The sequence below is a fragment of the Perognathus longimembris genome, chromosome 12 (assembly GCF_023159225.1).
Source record: "Perognathus longimembris pacificus isolate PPM17 chromosome 12, ASM2315922v1, whole genome shotgun sequence".
In the NCBI taxonomy this organism is placed as follows: Eukaryota; Metazoa; Chordata; class Mammalia; order Rodentia; family Heteromyidae; genus Perognathus; species Perognathus longimembris.
In genome coordinates this window covers 7,991,737-8,010,048 of record NC_063172.1, presented here as the reverse complement: position 1 = coordinate 8,010,048, position 18,312 = coordinate 7,991,737, and positions in this window count along the sequence as shown.

Sequence of the window (18,312 nt, the reverse complement as noted above, 5' to 3'; positions counted from 1 at the left end):
TTTCTTGTTGCCTTTCTCTCTCCCAGCTGCAGCATCTTCCTCGGCCTTCCCATCCCCCACAGGCAAGCCAGAAAGTCCAGTGTGAGTGTCAGCAGGAGAAATTACCTTCCCCCAAGGGGGAGGAGGCTCTGTGATGCTGCTTCCTCTGGAGGGTAGGCCATGATGTGGAGGGCACAAGGCATGTTTCACAAGAGTCTTAGAGCCAGAAAAAGAGCTTTCTTTGATCTTTGGGAATCTGAAGGGATCCTTGAGGCAACCACCCAAGAAAGCATAGTGTCTATCCAGTATAGACATGTTTGTATATCATTATCAGGCAAATGTCTTCTACTAAACCCTGGGTCTAGGGAGCGCCAACTGTTTACTATTAGTGTGAGTGAAGAACTCCGCAAAGAAGATGCTCTCAAAAGTTATTAGCTATATTAACTTGATGGACAATTAATCCTCACTGCAACTGGACACAAGTTATGATTCTGCTTGCTTTGCAACAGGAGTGCATTTGTCTCCTCAAGAGCTAAATTCTTTTACACATTGCAAGCAGTGAGCATACATAGCATTGAGCCATACAATACAAATTTATTGATTAACTTGGAGAACTTAGCATATTGTATTATTTGGATTAGTATTCTGATAAAAATTAAGAAGTCAATATTAGGGGAAAAAAGGACAGGGAGAGAGAAAGGAAGAAAAACAGAAAGGCAGGAGGAGGTAGGGAAGAGAAGGGAGGGAGAGTGGAAGAGTAGGGAGGGAGGGATGGATGGAAGGAGGGAGAGAAGGAGGGGAATGAAGGGTGCCCCACAAAGAAAGAATCTCAGCCTTAACTAGCAAGCAAATTTAGCAAGCCAATTTATTCTTTCCTTCAGGAAAGAAAGAGAAGGCTGTTTCATAGTCAGTTTTGAGAAAAATGTCAACGTCAATATTAACAAAAAGCAACCCCAGCTATGCTCAGATTGTACATGAACAGAAAAACGATGGAGAAAAATCACAGAATAACCCACTCCAGTACTCCAGTACTGCTCCTTAGCTGATTATTTGAGGTCAAAAGAACTGAGAACAACAAAGGAAATTAGGTCTTTCAGCATTCTCATTAAATGCTTGAGGAGTCAGAGGACTGCTGAGCAAAACACTTCAAGGGTTTTTGGAAAAGGAAGCACAGCTACTTATTCCCCCACCTTCACTGTGCTAGAGGAAATAAGCAATAGCATGGAGACTAATAACAGAAACAGCAGCCAAGGCAGAAAGACCTAGTTGCACTTCCTACAGGCCATATAAATAATTAAGCATCTTTACAGGCAAACAGCTAGGGATAAAGGAAAAAGAGCTGCAAAGTATGGGTGCTGTTTCAATGCGATGCTTACCATGTTCTTTAAAAGGAAAGGGAGTTTGAGTGCTGGTAGCCAAGCCGTAACATTCTAAGAAACAGGTTATCTACCTACCAATGGATTACTGTATCCAGGCATCGTTGAGCTCTTACCAGAGGGCACTCTCTCTACTATTTTGCTGGCTGTTCTCATCACACCTATTTTCAAGTCTTTACTCTCTAGAAGAAAAACTGTCTAAACTATGACTCCAGAAATGAAATATTGTTCACATGTGATTTGTCCAAACCTAAAACTGTCCAAGCCCAGTGTCCCCATTCCTCAGAGAAAGTCTTCTTTTCTTTTTTTTTTTTAAATTACTTCTCAATAGTTCTACAAAGGGGTTTCCATTCAGCACGTCACTTTATGAGTATGTTGCATCTTGATCAATGTCATCTCTTCCATCATTCTCCCCATCTCTCCTAGCTCCACCCATCCTCTCAATTAACCTGGTTCTATTTTCACATGTGCTGGTTGAATACTATGACTTGCTTACCCTTCCTCTCTCCATTGATCTGAGAAAGTGTTCAATAATGTGTACTTTAAGAAAAGTTTAACTTTCATCACTATGTTAGGTCCCAAAAGAAGGACATGCACCAATATTAATATTGATCAAGTATCTCTCCTTCTGAGAACCCTATATATTCCTTGTCTACTTCGGTTCCACTGTCTCTGAATTTCCATCTCCTCTGCTTGCTGTTCTTTCTATTTACTTTCTGTGTTTCCTCTCTTCTCCCTGCCATCTCTGCATACATGCTAAGTGAACACATCCAGTGCTACAGTTTTAAGTACTGTCCAGGTTCCGGTATTTATATGCTTGGCTCTGATCTGTCCCTGAAATTCCAGATTTGTCTCTCTGTCTGTATATATAAACACACATTTACATTCACTTCACAGCCCCACTCTAATGTTCAATTAGCATCACAACCTTATGGATTTAAAATGAACTTTGCCCCTGGAAAGTGTGGCATAACTCACTGTTTCTAGAGATTCCTATACTGACCTTTTCTCAGAAGTGTAAATGCATACATGTTTAAGCCATCCCTGACTACATTGTCTTGTACTGGATACGTAATAAATGCTAGGTGGTATTGTTGTCAGGTAAATCTAACATTTCTCCATGGGCTTCTTATACTTCTCCTATGTTCCTATGTTTTTCCTATATTCCTATATTTCTCCAAGAGCTTCCTATAATCATGGGTGTTGTAATATTTGAAGTAACTGAACACCCTAAGACAATTGCCTACTCCAAAAGTTTGTTTAAAAGAAAAGAAAAACAAACAACACAAAACACAACATTAAGCATTATGCCATGCATCTGCTAAAACCCTGCCATGACATTCCTTTGCCTCTTGGAGAGAACTCAAACTCGCTCTTTAGGACAGTCATCTAGCATCTGGACCCATTTCTTTACACATCAATATTCTCCCAAAAGACTCAGACATTCTTTTACAGGGAACAATGCACACAGATGTTTCTTTCTGTGATTCTGCTTAACAAATGTATTTCCTACTTGGAATTACATTTTGAGAGGGATGGAGTTCTGTCTTTTTCTTTCTTCATTATATCCATGGCTGATAAAATAGTTTCTACACAGCGTTTGCTCAACATTTACTATCCAAAATTGAAACAGCTCAATTTCCAGCCTGATAAACAAATTTCTTGCTCAGTGCCTTCTTTTTGATCCGAGCATAATCATTTTGAAAAAAGTTTTCTCATTAAGCTGTTCAATCGTTTTTATTACCTGAACCCTATGGACATTTATTTACAAGTAACTGGTTCATTAAACTCAACATATATGTAGTAAGGAAGAAATATAAGCTTTGTCTAATCATAATTTATGAGTAAGAATTTTTTCATTTTCCCTTCCTATGTACATATATGATTGCACAGATAATCATAGAAGGATCATTAGTGCCACAGAAATGTGGTTCTCTTTTGAAATCTACTTTTTGATTAACTAGTGCTAAATAGATAAGAGGAAAAGAAATAAAGTTATTAAAGAAGAAACATTTTTAAGGTGTTTTCCAGATGGATATTCATTATTGACCCTGATTTACTTTAAGTACCTGTAGTTGAAGGATATTGAGATGAATGATGATAATGGTGAGCTATTCAATGACCCTTCTCAGAATGGAATATGCCTTTAGAAAGATGCATGACTTCAGAGCTCATGGATTGTTTAACTGCCTGAGTGAACCTTCTAGAAAATGACTATATGACCTTGGGCACATCTCTACACCACATTGCATCTTGATGTTCACATTTGTAAGATTAGAAAGTCGAATGATCCTTCAGCTTTCTTCCAAATCCCTTATTATTTACTTATGCATTTAAAAAAGCTCTTTCTGTCCCTAGTGGCTTCTGCCATTCCTGCTGCTTGTTTTGCTGGCCTGGTGTCTAGACAGTGGCAGCACTGTCGGTCAATGTGACATTGTTATCAGCTGAACGCTGACCCAGTCCAGCTTTGTGGGTGGCACTGTGTCATATCACTCCCGGGAAATAATGAGCTTAGAGTGTTTTTATAATCAGACCCATTCTAAAGCAATTAAATCCAAGTTAAATAAGAAAGCTTTGTATCACTTCTGTCAGCCTGGCAGGGTTATAGGTGAACCTATCGTGTTCAGTCTCCGTACAAAATGAGCAATTTGAGGAGCCCGTGATATTGAGTCTCCTAGAGTTGTAATGAAAGTGGCAATGGGTGGGAAGAATGTAACTCAACAGTGCTCTTGTCACAGAGGACACTCATCTACATTATGGGGGGCGGGGGGAGCGGCTCTCAGCCAGCAACAATGAAGACCTGGTATCACCTTCCACAGACTGTCTCCAGACAGGTGTTGGCAGTGCGCATTTTGTGTTTGTGTGTGCTTGTCCTGGAACTTGAACTCAGGACCTGGGCACCATCCCTGAGCTTCTGTGCTCTACCACTGGAGCCACAGCTCCACTTGAGGTTTTTTTTTCTTTTATTTGTGTTGGTTGATTGGAGATAAGAGTCTCATAGACTTTCCTATTCAGCATGGCTTTGAACCATGATCCTCAGTATGATCCTACCCTCCTGAGTAGCTAGCATATTACTCAGGAGCCACTGAAACCCAGCTCATCCTTCAATACATCTAGGTTCTTGCCAGCAAGAATAAGTGCATGCCTTTTTATTTTTATTTTTATTTTTGCCAGGTTCATACATACTTCAGCAGAGAAAACAGACTCAGAAAAGATGCAGAGGAAGCTAAATGCTTTTGAAGATTTCCATCCCAGGTATTTTCAGGTGGTCGACATGTCTTTAAGCAACTTTCCTTGGGTGCTGACAGGGCACACACATGCACATGCACAAATGCAGGCACACACCTTTTAATATTTGGGCCCTGCTGACTCCTCATGATAATTTTCATTATCAAGGCCAGAAGGAAATAAAATATAATTCAGACGAGATTGAATTAATATTACTCCAGGGGATTTATTTCTTAGACTCAGCTTTGAAATGTAAGTGCTTGGTGTCAGCTCTCACTTTCTCATGATTTTCCTTTTCCTAGGCACACTCTCCTGCTAATTTGGGAAATGGGTTTGCTCAAGTTCACTCTGTGGAAGTTTATATTCAATACTGCTCCCCGATATTCAATTCCAGATAGAACAGACCCAAGAGCTACCACTTACAGAGCACATGAAAGTGTGCAGAGCCCCTTTGGTCACACTGTCTCATTTATCACTCACACTTCCTTTAATAGGCCGTGATTTAATTTTTATCCTCTGAATAATTATACAATGACTGTTGCACAGTTGGTGAGAGGTACATCAGGAGTGATGCTTGGTGTTTAAAGAAAGTAGACTCTTGATTGTCTCCTGGGTTTCAGTCCACTCCAAACATCTTCTAGCTGTCTGACTGTGAGCAAGTTCCTCCACCTCTCTGAACTTGTAAAATGTGCATCACTTGTCTATTAACTGAAAAGATTCAGAGAGCCAATTCATGGTGTTAAAATCCCTGGCCTACAAAGAATTCCCTTCTCCCCTTTCTCTCTCTTCTTCCTCATCTAGCGGTCAGTCCACATTTTAGGCCTTTGAATTTCCTCTCAATAATGACTTTCATCACAACTAAGGAATTTACAGAAAGTTGAATAAGAGGAAATGAAGAAAAATGATTGTGCAAACTTTCAAGAAGTCTTGCCACCCTAAAGCACGTGGAGATACCTCCTAGATGTTATGCTTTATTTCCACCTAGAATATGGAGGAGGGAAAAAAATAAAAGGCCTGGTGGAAAGGCCCATTAGGGAGCAATAGGGAAGAAATGTGAAAGTTCAACTTCTGGGAAGACGGCTGAGGAGCAGCAGGGCCCTAGCTGAGCTCCCTCTGACATCGCAGTTTTCTCACCCCATAGAAACTTTTACTCCTAGAAAGACAGCCAGAGTAAGTTCTAACAGTACAGGGATTCTGGCCAGGAAGGAAAAATCAACTTTGCTCGTCTGAAAACACAGATTTGAGCTCCGGGCGGCATCCCACCGCCGCGCCAATGCCGGCACCGGCACAGCGTCCAGCACAGCAACCCCCACTCCACGCAGCTAAAGCACACAGAATAGAGCAGGAAGAAATCCTCCAGATGGCGGCTGAGCACGGATGACCTGAAATCGCAGAGAAAGCGTGAGTACCCCACAAAAGATATTCTCAATTGCGCCCACAGAGTAGCTTCTGGAAGGTAGCCCTTCCCCCACCGGCAGAGCAAAGCGCCATCTTTGACACTGGCATAGGGTCAGACCAGACTGGAACTAAAGCGTGCCTGGGGAAAGCGAAGACAAAGGAACCATCTTTGAAAAGGGCAAGAGGGACCGAACAGTGAGAGCCAGCTCCGCCCAGGAGAATGCCCCCTGCCCAGGCGGGAGGGGCATCCTGGGCTGCGGCTTAGCCAGAGGTGCCCTGCCCTGCCCACTGGAATTTCTAAATTTAAAGCGAAAGTGGCAAGCAGCTCCCAGCTGCACGGAAACACCAGACAGGGGAACAAACAGTTCCTGAGAAAGTTAAACAGTCCCGTCACAGAGGAAGCCCAATTCCCAGCCCGAAATGGAACTGCATTCCATAGCCACCTCCGCCAAGAAGGCCGCCCCGCCCAGGAAGGAGGAGCCTCCCCCAGGCAAGCAACTCTCAGCCGGGTAAAACAGTCCAGAGGCGCCCCGCCCTGCTGAGTCCACAGCCTATTCAAAGCCAGGCATTAAAAGCCACAGCCCCACCGCAGACAGAGGAGCCATGGTTCCCGAGACTGCTCACATCCCCATCTACAGAGGACGCCCAAAGCCTATCTGCAAACCATTGAGACCCAGGATTGCACCAACAGGGGAGAAGGGTCAGAACAGATCCACCCCCTGCAAACTGAAAGCAAGTCAAACCAGCCAATCAGGACAATAGACTGCAGACCATCGCAAGGAAACCAGAGACTGAGGAAAGACCACCCAAACAAGGAGGACTCCATTTTTTTTTTCTTTTCAAACATTTTTTTTTAATTTTTTCATTTCTGAAAAGTCGTTGGTTTTTTTGTTTTCCATTTTTACCTGTTTTATCAAGGGTTTTTTTTTTTTTTTTTGGTTGTTTGTTTTTCTGGTTTTTTTCCCTTTTTATTTTTTATTTTATTTTTTTAAAATAATTTTTCTCTGTTTTGTGCATCTGTCTTCCAGTATTTCTTTATTTCTCTCTTTGCATTCCCTTTCTTTAAAAATTACTTTCCTATAAATAACACCTCCACTCTTTTCTGCTAACTCTCCATTGTCTATCATTTTAACCTTGTTCTTTCTACTGATTCTACTCTTCTCCACATTTCCACGTCACTGAAACTAAACCAGAATCATCACCCTCACCCCAATACATTTTACTCTATTCTCTTTACTACCTCTAAACTACCCTCCTGACTTACTGCCAGGACCTCCAGGTTCCATTGACACCTGGTTATTGAATAGAGGGTATCCCTGCTTAATCCGAGTGAATCAAAGGGGTTCATAGAGAAAGCCAGTCCTAAAAGAACTTAATATAAGAACAAGAATTGCTCATAGGGTTGTAACAGTAAATAAGTAACTACTGAATACAGGGCCCAGGATCGGTTGTTATATTGAAATTGTATTCTTTAGGAACACCAAATATAATTTTATAGACAGGTATACAAGGTATCTGTATATAATTATGAACTTATAAGATTTATGCAACAGTGCTTGGTAAGGGCTGCTTTGGGTCTTAAACTGTGCTCACAGGTGCTTGTAGATTGGCATTCCCAATCCAAATGGGCAGAAGAAACACAAGAAAGACGGCAAACAATGGAGTCTTTTCTCCCACTCAAAACAAGCAGGAAACAGAGCAGTCAATCAAAGACATAGAAGAGAACCCTCAAAATGCTCTACAATGTCTACTGATAAACATGTTAAATGAAAAGTTTGAATCAACACAGCAATCCTTCCATAAAGTAATAGATTATTTCATGGCATCAAAAAATAGAAAGATAAATGAAATTCAAGAGTCAAATGAAAAGATAGCTACCCAGGTAAAAAAATTGAGAGACAGCACTCAAAACCAAATTAATGAAGTAAAGAAGTCCATGCAAGACCTAAGAGATGACATGGAAATCATCAGGAAAGACCAGTCAGAAGGAAAAGAGTTTCGAAATCAAGCAGCTAGCCTATAGTCCCGACTAACTGAAGCAGAGGATCGAATCACAGGAGCTGAAGATTCCCTAGAATCTATGGAAAAAGATCAAAAATCAATACAAATCCAGTCCAATCAACAAAACAGATCGCTACAGGAGATTCAAGACACAATCAGGAAGCCCAATTTAAGGATAATAGGTATTGAGGAAAACTTGGAGAAAGAAGTTAATGGGATAGGCAACCTATTTGACAGAATATTAGCTGAGAACTTCCCAAATATCCAGAAGGATAGGCCTATACAGATACAAGAAGCATTTAGAACCCCAAACCGACCAGACCAGAATAGGACATCCCACCGACAAATTGTGATCAAAACAGGATCAGTAGAGTACAAAGAAAGAATCCTTAAAGCTGTTAGGGAGAAGAAAACAATCACATATAAAGGAAAAGCAATCAGAATTACCCCAGACTTCTCAGCAGAGACCATGAAAGCAAGGAGAGCATGGAATGAGGTATACCAAACACTAAATAAAAGTAACTACCAACCAAGAATACTGTAGCCAGCCAAACTCTCATTCATAGCCGAAGGTCAAATAAAAGTCTTCCACAGTAAGGAAAAACTGAATCAATATATCTCCACCAAACCAGCTTTACAGAAAATTCTCAAAGATGTACTATACAGGGAAAATAATCAAGATCCCAATACAGACAGAGAAATGAACCCTAAATAGTAAACATCAGATCAAGAAATGGGAAGACACAGCTTTTAACAAGATAGTGATAATGAAAGGAACAAACGATCTTCTCTCAATCCTAACTCTCAACATTAATGGACTTAATTCTCCAATCAAACGACATAGGCTCATAAGTTGGATAAAAAATCAAGATCCATCTTTCTGCTGCCTCCAAGAGACACATCTATCCAGCAAAAGTAAACATCTTCTAAAAGTGAAAGGCTGGGATCAAATCTATCAAGCAAATGGCCCCCATAAGCAGGCTGGAGTTGCAATCCCAGTATCAGACAAAATTGGCTTCAAATTAAAAAAGGTAAGAAGAGACAAAGAAGGTTACTACATACTAGTAAAGGGATCTCTCCTACAGGAAGATATAACCATTCTAAATATCTACACACCAAATGCAGGAGCACCCAACTTCATCAAACAAACACTACTGACTCTAAAAACACTCACAGACCCAAACTCATTGATAGTAGGGGACTTTAACACTCCACTATCACCTCTGGACAGATCAACACGCCAAAAACTGAACAAAGAAACCACAGAACTAAATAATTGCATAGACCAACTAGCTTTAACCAACATCTACAGAATATTCCACCCAGCAACAACAGAATACACATTCTTCTCCGCAGCACATGGAACATTCTCCAAAATAGATCACATCTTAGGGCACAAAGAAAATCTGTACAAATTCAGAAGTATCGAAACCATTCCCTGCATTCTCTCAGACCACAATGGAATAAAATTAGAGCTCAACTCAAACAGCCACCACAGAAAATTCTACAATTCATGGAGACTAAACAACACACTGCTGAACCATCAGTGGGTCATTGAAGAAATTAAAATGGAAATTCAAATGTTTATGGAATTCATCCAAGATGAGAACACAAAGTACCAGCTCCTTTGGGACACAGCAAAGGCAGTACTCAGAGGAAAATTTATATCTCTGAGTACATACATCAACAAACTGGAGAAACAGCAACTCAGTAATTTAAGGAAGCACCTTAATTTCCTTGAAAGAGACCAACAAGCCAGGGGCTGGGAATATGGCCTAGTGGCAAGAGTGCTTGCCTCCAACACATGAAGCTCTCCATTCAATTCACCTGCACCACATATATGGAAAATGGCCAGAAGGGGCGCTGTGGCTCAGGTGGTAGTGCTAGCCTTGAGCGGGAAGAAGCCAGGGACAGTGCTCAGGATTCACTGCAGAATTCTACAAGGCCTTCAAAACAGAACTCACACAAACATTTCTCAAACTCTTCAATGAAATTGAAAGAGAACGTTCACTACCAGACATATTCTATGAAGCCAGTATAACCCTCATCCCAAAACCAGGCAGAGAGTCATCACGGAAAGAGAACTATAGACTGATCTCCCTGATGAACATAGACGCAAAAATTCTCAACAAAATTCTGGCCAATCGACTTCAACAGGTCATCAAAAATATCATACACCACGATCAAACTGGATTCATCCCAGGGATACAAAGTTAGTTTCATATACGCAAGTCAATTAATGTAATCCACCACATCAACCGGAGCAAGGTAAAGAACCAAATGGTTTTATCTCTGGATGCGGAAAAAGCATTCAATAAAATCCAGCACCCACTTATGCTAAAAGCCCTGGAAAAACTGGGATTCCAGGGAACATTCCTGAATATAATATAATATAATATAATATAATATAATATAGTAATATAATTACCTTCCTCCAAAACAAAAATATAATATTATATAATAATATAATTACCTTCCTCCAAAACAAAACCTCAAAGAACCAATAGCCCCCTCATCAAGTGGGCTAAAGACTTACAAAGAGACTTCTCTGATGAGGAAATGAGAATGGCCAAGAGACATATGAAAAAGTGCTCCACATCACTGGCCATAAAAGAAATGCAAATCAAAACAACATTGAGATTCCATCTCACCCCAGTAAGAATGTCCTATATCAAGAAAACTAACAATGGAGGGGATGTGGCCAAAAGGGAACCCTACTTCATTGTTGGTGGGAATGTGAACTGGTTCAGCCACTCTGGCAAGCAGTATGGAGATTCCTCAGAAGGCTAAATATAGAACTCCCCTATGACCCAGCAGCCCCTCTTTTGGGTATCTATCCAAAAGACCACAAACAAAATCACAGTAAAGCCACCAGCACAACAATGTTCATCGCAGCACAATTTGTCATAGCTAGAATCTGGAACCAACCCAGATGCTCCTCCATAGACGAATGGATCAGGAAAATGTGGTACATATACACAATGGAATTTTATGCCTCTATCAGAAAGAATGACATTGCCCCATTTGTAAGGAAATGGAAGGACTTGGAAAAAATTATACTAAGTGAAGTGAGCCAGACCCAAAGAAACATGGACTGTATGGTCTCCCTTATAGGGAATAATTAGTACAGGTTTAGGCAAGTCACAGCAGAGGATCACAAGAGCCCAATAGCTATGTCCCTATGAACGCATAAGATGATGCTAAGTGAAATGATCTCCATGTTATGGAAACAATTGTTATATCACTGTTGTAACTACTTTCAATGTCCCATGTGTATCTGTAGCTTCTATTATTGATGATGTTCTTGTATCACCTTCCTGTGGTTGTACCTACACTATCTCTGTAATCTTATCTGAGTATATTGGAAACCATGTACACTGGGAAGGGAATACCAAAATTGAGAGACACAAGGTAAAAAAAGACAAACAACTACAAAAGCAATACTTGCAAATCTGTTTGGTGTAAGTGAACTGAACACCTCATGGGGGGAAAGGGAAAGGGGGAGGAGGTAGGGGGGTGTGAGGGACGAGGTAACAAACAGTACAAGAAATGTATCCAATGCCTAACATATGAAACTGTAACCTCTCTGTACATCAGTTTGATAATAAAAATTTGAAAAAAATAAACTCAATGAAATTTCCCCCCACCCAAAAAAAAGAAATGTGAAAGTTCATCATTGTACATGGGGAGGGTCTATCTTTCAAGGAAGTGTGTGCTAAGGTTAAGGACCCATATAAATAAGAGCAAAATTGACAGCATCATGCCACATCACTTTAAAATACTTTACATGTGAATTTGCTTAACCCTCAAAGAAGCACTGTAACTATTTCCATTGTGCCAATTAGAGCCAGGGTGACAGGAAAGTTACTTTACCCAAGGTCACAGGGTTAGCATGGCAGCTTGAAGTGTAAAGCCCAGCCAGCCTGCTTCACAGGGGGTCCACACAAGTGGCATTTTGCACAACTCTTTCCAACAGACACTCACATCTGGTGACAAAGATTAGATGACTTAGATGAGAAGAAATACAGATTTGTGGTCTATTGGGTTTCAGGATCTTTCCAGACTGTCTAATATTTCCTGGCTCTTCTCTCTGTCTTGAAGTCAACGAATGATTTAGCACCATAGAGAGAAGTAACCAGTACACACATCTCCATTTTTTGAACTATTTTGATGTTTCAAGTTTCATTATGGTTCTCGAAGTCAGAGTTCTGAAGTGAGGAAGACACTATGTCATTGTGATCTTTTCCCCACTCCCTTAGAATATGAAACCGACTGTCCCAATCATCTTATAAGAAATCAAAGCACTATTTTACTTCAATGCTGCTGTAACAATTGCAAACATTAGGTGATATATTTTGGATCAGTTTGAGAACTCTGATCATTACCTATCTTTCTGTCTGTCTTTCAATCGTCTTAGTTTGTGGAGACACAGTGTAGACTTGCTAACATTTTCCCTGGGATAGCTTTGAACCACGATCCTCCCAACTTGTGGTTTAAATACTTGGGATTGTAGAGATGAGCTATGGCAGCTGGCCTTAGGGTTTATTTCCATGTAGGGAAGATAGAAAGTGAGTGAGGGGGTCAATTTCTGTCCCAGCTAGAGTCAACAGACAGAGGATCCTGGTGGAAGATATCTAGGTAGAATGGACTCAGAAAATCTGCAAGTCAGAGTCATTACTATCATGCACTTTGTGAATCCAGGAGGTTAAGGAAAGTTGTTCCATCTTTATAGACAAAGAAATGGAGTCTATGTGATTGACTTTCCAAGGAGAATTCATGTGAACCAGATTTCATTTCACTGCTTCTTTCTGAACTATATGCACATTCTATATACTATGATGCCATTATCAATTGTTCAGTAGAGGTCAGTTTAACAGACATTAACTTATATTCTAATGGAACAGGAACTATGTTAAATTTTTAAAATTCTAAATAAAGAAAAGTCAAGTCAGGTGCCAGTGGCTCATGCCTGTAATCCTAGCTACTCAGGAGACTGAGAACTGAGAATTGCAGTTCAAAGCCAGCCCAGGCAGGAAAGTCAGTGAGACTCTTATCTCCAATTACCCACCAGAAAACCAGAAGTGGCGCTGAGGCTCAAGTTTGAGTGCTAGACTTGGGCTGAAGAACTCAGATATAGTGCCCAGGCCCAGAGCTCAAGCCCCATGACCAACTGAAAAAAAGAAGAAGAAAAGTCGCCTCCAATCTTGAGCAACTAGAAGTGGCCACAAACATAAGCAGACATAATTCATGGATGGAATTCAGGGATGGGAAGGAGACTTTGTGAACATGAACTTGCTCTGGGGTGCAAGGAAAAGTTCCTGGAGATCATGATGCCTGGGCAAGTGTTAGGGTGACCCATGAGATTTCCTGGGATATTGAATGAGGCGAAAATTAACTGTCAGGAGATGGGACAGAACTTGAAAAACAGATTCGAACAGTTCACAGAGGCCCTACAGGTATTTAAGGTCATGGAGAGTGTTGGACGCTTTGCTAACTCCAGATTTACCTTTGACGATGGATAGTCTTCAACAGATTTCCACTTTAGATGTTCATGCTAGAGGGATCATTAATGGTACATTGACAATATGGCATTCTAGGCATTTTAGGGAATTTTAGATAGCATTAATTTTCCTCCTATGTTCACTCATCCACCTCCTTTGAATTAAGTGATCCCTATTTTTTTCTCCTATCTACTTTTTCTCCCACTCATAGTCCCTGTGCTTCACTGGACTTATTTCACTTCATGTTTCAGTGGCAAGTGTTCAATATTGGCCTGGCCAATCATCAGAACATTGTACTCTCTTGGACTACAGTGATTGACACATGGAGAGACATGAGGTCCTTCAAAAGTCCATGAGATGTGATGTTCCTTTTATCTAAACTGCCGAGGGAGGCAAGCGTGCTTCTTCTACTGTGCTGAATCTGTGTTATAGTCAGCCTTCTTATCACCATGTAGTGTCTGAAACTGAGAGCCATATCGACATCCACAGAGGTAGCAGAAAGGGGTGCTGTTGTTCAATGCCTGGCTCAAGGGATGCATGAGATCTAGTTGATAAATTTATTCTACTAATATTTTTTCACCTTGTCTAAGTCCAAGCTGAACTTGAACCATCTGTCATGTGAAGAACAAGAAAAAACAACAGGACAAGAAATTTTTTGACATCTACAGAGGCTACTTACAGCCCTGCAGGTCAGGAGCAACCAGTGAGGTTTTGAATTGGATAGTAACTACAATATCACTTCTCTCTGGCCCCCAATTTTCTTATCTGTGAAATGGCTTTTTTCTCAGTAACTTTAAAAACCATCCCGAGCTCTCACTTTGCAGCATCTAATTTCACGCCAATGCATTTGTTTCTGTCACCAAGACTGAAAATACCTCTTCTCCACCCACTTGTGAGCTTCTTGGTTCACCCTCGAGCAAGGAACATTCAAATCACTGGGATCCACTGAGGGAGATTTATGGCTGAGGGGAAACTTTCAAATGGCTGCCCAATTATTCTTTTTTTCTGGAGAAGTTCATACAAACCCTGAGTTGGATATACATCTGCTTCCTTCACAGAACGGAAGATTGTTCCATGAAAAATTCATCCGTGCTTTGGGTCTCAAATGCTCTCTTCCCCTGCCCCAGAGGCTTCATAACTCCCCCTGAAAAGGCAGTGAATTGAATCTGCACTGAAGAATGCATCCCCGAGTAGTCGATCTTGGCCAAGACAGGAGGTAGGATAGGCAATTGCTTCTTTGCGACATTCTGCATGGCATTACCTGTCTCTGCTTTTGTTTGCAGCAATAAGAATGAAGAAAGGCCGTTCACAGATGGCGCAAAATGGAGATTCATTTGAATTATATGCTAACATCCGCGGAGCAGAATTTAAAACCTTTCACTTAAGCTTTTGTGCACGGCAATAACTCGGTGGGTTATAGCCCCGGTGCATTTGGAAGCAAGGAGAAATCTCTCCTTTATGAGGCAGGCTTGATGGAAGCCCTCTGTATACTTGCCTAATGAAGTCATGGCTCATGCTTCTCAGGGAACGCATTTCATTTGCTTCGATTTTTTTTCAGCACTATTGAGCTCTGTGTTCAATGTTGGGAGCATAAACATAAAAAAGAAGTGATTCTTGTCTTCTGAAACTTAACATTTGGTAGAGGAGAGAAGCAAGTAAACATAGGTTCAGAGTCCAGAATAGTAAATGTGATGGGAAAGGCCTTTTAGAAGCCCAGGGATAGCACAGGGGAAGAATGACCGGCAGGAATGGCTGAAAGACACAATGGATATATTTTAGAAAAGTAAAGTGGAATCTGAACACAGCAGAGGCTGTTATTATACTTCATGGAAAGAGACAGGCACATGCAAAGATACAGAAGATGTGGCTGGTAGGAGATTGGCTAATCACCAGTGGTCCGGGTGGCAACTGGGGCCCTGGGCACATTTAGGGAGGTAGGATGAGAAGCCTGGGCACCTAATTCATCTGTGGTAGGTGAGGGTGAGAGGGAGGGTGAGTTTGGAATACCTGGAGGTATTCTGTAACCATATTTGTTAACCCACCCAGGCAGCCTCCCTAAGGACACACACTCTCATCTGGTTTGAGCTCCAAAACACACTAAGCAAGACTCTCCTCCTTCTGTCGAATGGGACTATTATTTACAGAACTAACCGAGCTTTCAAAAACAGTATTTGGTTGGGCTGGGGATATGGCCTAGTGGCAAGAGTGCCTGCCTCGGATACACGAGGCCCTAGGTTCGATTCCCCAGCACCACATATACAGAAAACGGCCAGAAGCGGCGCTGTGGCTCAAGTGGCAGAGTGCTAGCCTTGAGCGGGAAGAAGCCAGGGACAGTGCTCAGGCCCTGAGTCCAAGGCCCAGGACTGGCCAAAAAACAAAACAAAACAGTATTTGGAGGCCCTCAAACTAGATGAACTTTCCTAACCTTTTATTCATATACATGAAGTTTGAATTCTGACGTTCCTGACTCCAGTATCGTATTTTCTTTGGGACTTGCACAGTAGTTCACATTCCATATCTAAGGCTGACCAAAATTATGCCTTGATACACTGGTTGTGAGCATGTCGACCCCACTCGGTAGGCAGCCACATGGCTGGGGTTTCTTTCCCCTGCCAGTCACACCAGGGCTTCCTACTTAAAAACAGAATTCTTTCAATAATTAATAAGGCTTGGCCACGTAGTGAAGATCAAGTGAAGAACTCTAAAGGATTCCCTAATTGTCGAAAAGAGCTAAGATTACTTTCCAGCTGGTTGAATGACATCTTAGCATTCTCTAGGTGGATCTAGTTAATTATGTCTTGAAACTGGTGACAAGCCTTCTTAAAGTCAATGAATTGCTCCATCCTTAAAACAACTTAAAAAATTCTCCAATGGTGCCAGTTTAGTACAGTCCAAGACAAACTTATCACACTTTTTAGATCCCTGCTGGCACAGTTCTACCAGTTTAGATGTGTCTGGACGTTTATTATTCTACACGCTTGGACAATCCATAGTTTTTACAATCACAAGCCGATTCTTTACCCAGTACCTAAGGGTGAGGGCTTAAGTATATAGTTTTGGTGTTTCTGATATGTAGCTCTCTTTCTATCATCAGTAGCAAGGCTTTAACTCAAGTCTAATGCTTGCTAGGCTTTCTTGCTCATGGCTAGGGCTTTACCATTTGAACCAAACTTCCATTCCAGCTCTTTGCTGCTTATTTTGGAGACAGAACCTTGAGGATTATTCTACCTACATTGGCTTCCAAAAAGGATGCTCTGGACCTCAGTCTTCTGATAGGATTGCAGGTGTGAGATACTGTCTACCTCACTTCTAGTAAGCCTTGACTTCCAAGTACAAATGTATGCTATATATTTTATATATGATATCATTTTATTCTAACAAATTTTGCTAAAAGTAAGGAAACAAAAGGTATGAGGTTTAGATGAGTTGTGATGCAACACATTTAATAAGCCACAACACAGCATTTCGGGTCTGGAACTTCAAAACTCAAGCAGTAAAAGGTTGACCCAGAGAATTTATTTCTGGAATAAAATACAAAATATGAAACTGTAGAATAGTAGGGTTTGAAAAACTAAGTAGTCTCCATTGCTACTTTTGTGTTTCCTCAAATGGGATGTGGACAAACTGATAATGAGCAGCTTTTCACAGAGATAACTCAAATGTGGAGAAAATGTGAAAGGATCAAATAGCATGTCATAATCATGGGGAAAATGTGAACAATATTTAGGAAAAATGGCACCTGAACAATTAGAGAGATAGATTTCTTCTGTATCCAAAACAAAGTATTGCTCTCTCATTAGAACAAATCTATTTATAAAACTTGAATTAAGCCAGAGAAATATACACAATATTTTATGTGTGTCTGGCCAGGACAAGAGAATTTAATCAGTGCTTTTAAGCCAATGATGATAATGAAGCTCAGTAACATTGTTCTCCTCCAATAATAATAACAATACCCCTGGACATAGGTATTGCTCTTCATGGCCTTACAAATACTTCGTTATTTCCAGTTTGCCAGAGAACAGAGTCTTCTCCACAGAGATGAACAACTCCAATAAACTCAAGAGACAAAGACAGTTTCTTGGCTAAGTGATGAGGGCTCAATTTATTCTAGTGTACTTACTTAAAAAACAGAACCATTAACAGTACAAGAAATGTATCCAACGCCTAACATATGAAACTGTAACCTCTCTGTACATCACTTTGACAATAAAAAAAATTTTTAAAGAACTAAAGGTAGACCTAAAAATAACATTAACAAAAATAACCATAATCAATAGTTACTTTATATGAAGATTATGAAAATTATAAGAGATGGCATAAACATGTGCTCATCACAATGTCTGACAGTCAATACCCCACGAAGCAGGGTGATGGGACTGATATTATTTTTAAAGGTTAAAGTCACACATCCTGGGAATGAGGTTACTATATATGTATGGTTATGGGAGAGAGGTAGCTCCCATACCAAGGGCTATTCAGACCACTCTTTCCTTCTGTCAGTTCTACAACATCTTTTATTGTTCTGTTTTACATTTAGCATTCCTGATATAAAATGTGTTTTAGTTTTACAGTACCTAACACCAACTTCACAATAGTCATGACTTTGATCTTACTAATTTGATCTTCTAATCATGTACCAACACAGGCAAGAATAGCTCGAAAGTAAATTTCAGACTCAGAAGAATAAACCATTGCCACCTTGGGAAAATTAGCTTTCTTTGGTTATCTACTGACTTGTTCATAATCTATGTAGGAATATATCCACCTCCATAGCACCCTCACACACACATGAAATTATTGGAGTTACTGTACTGTGATGGTCAAGA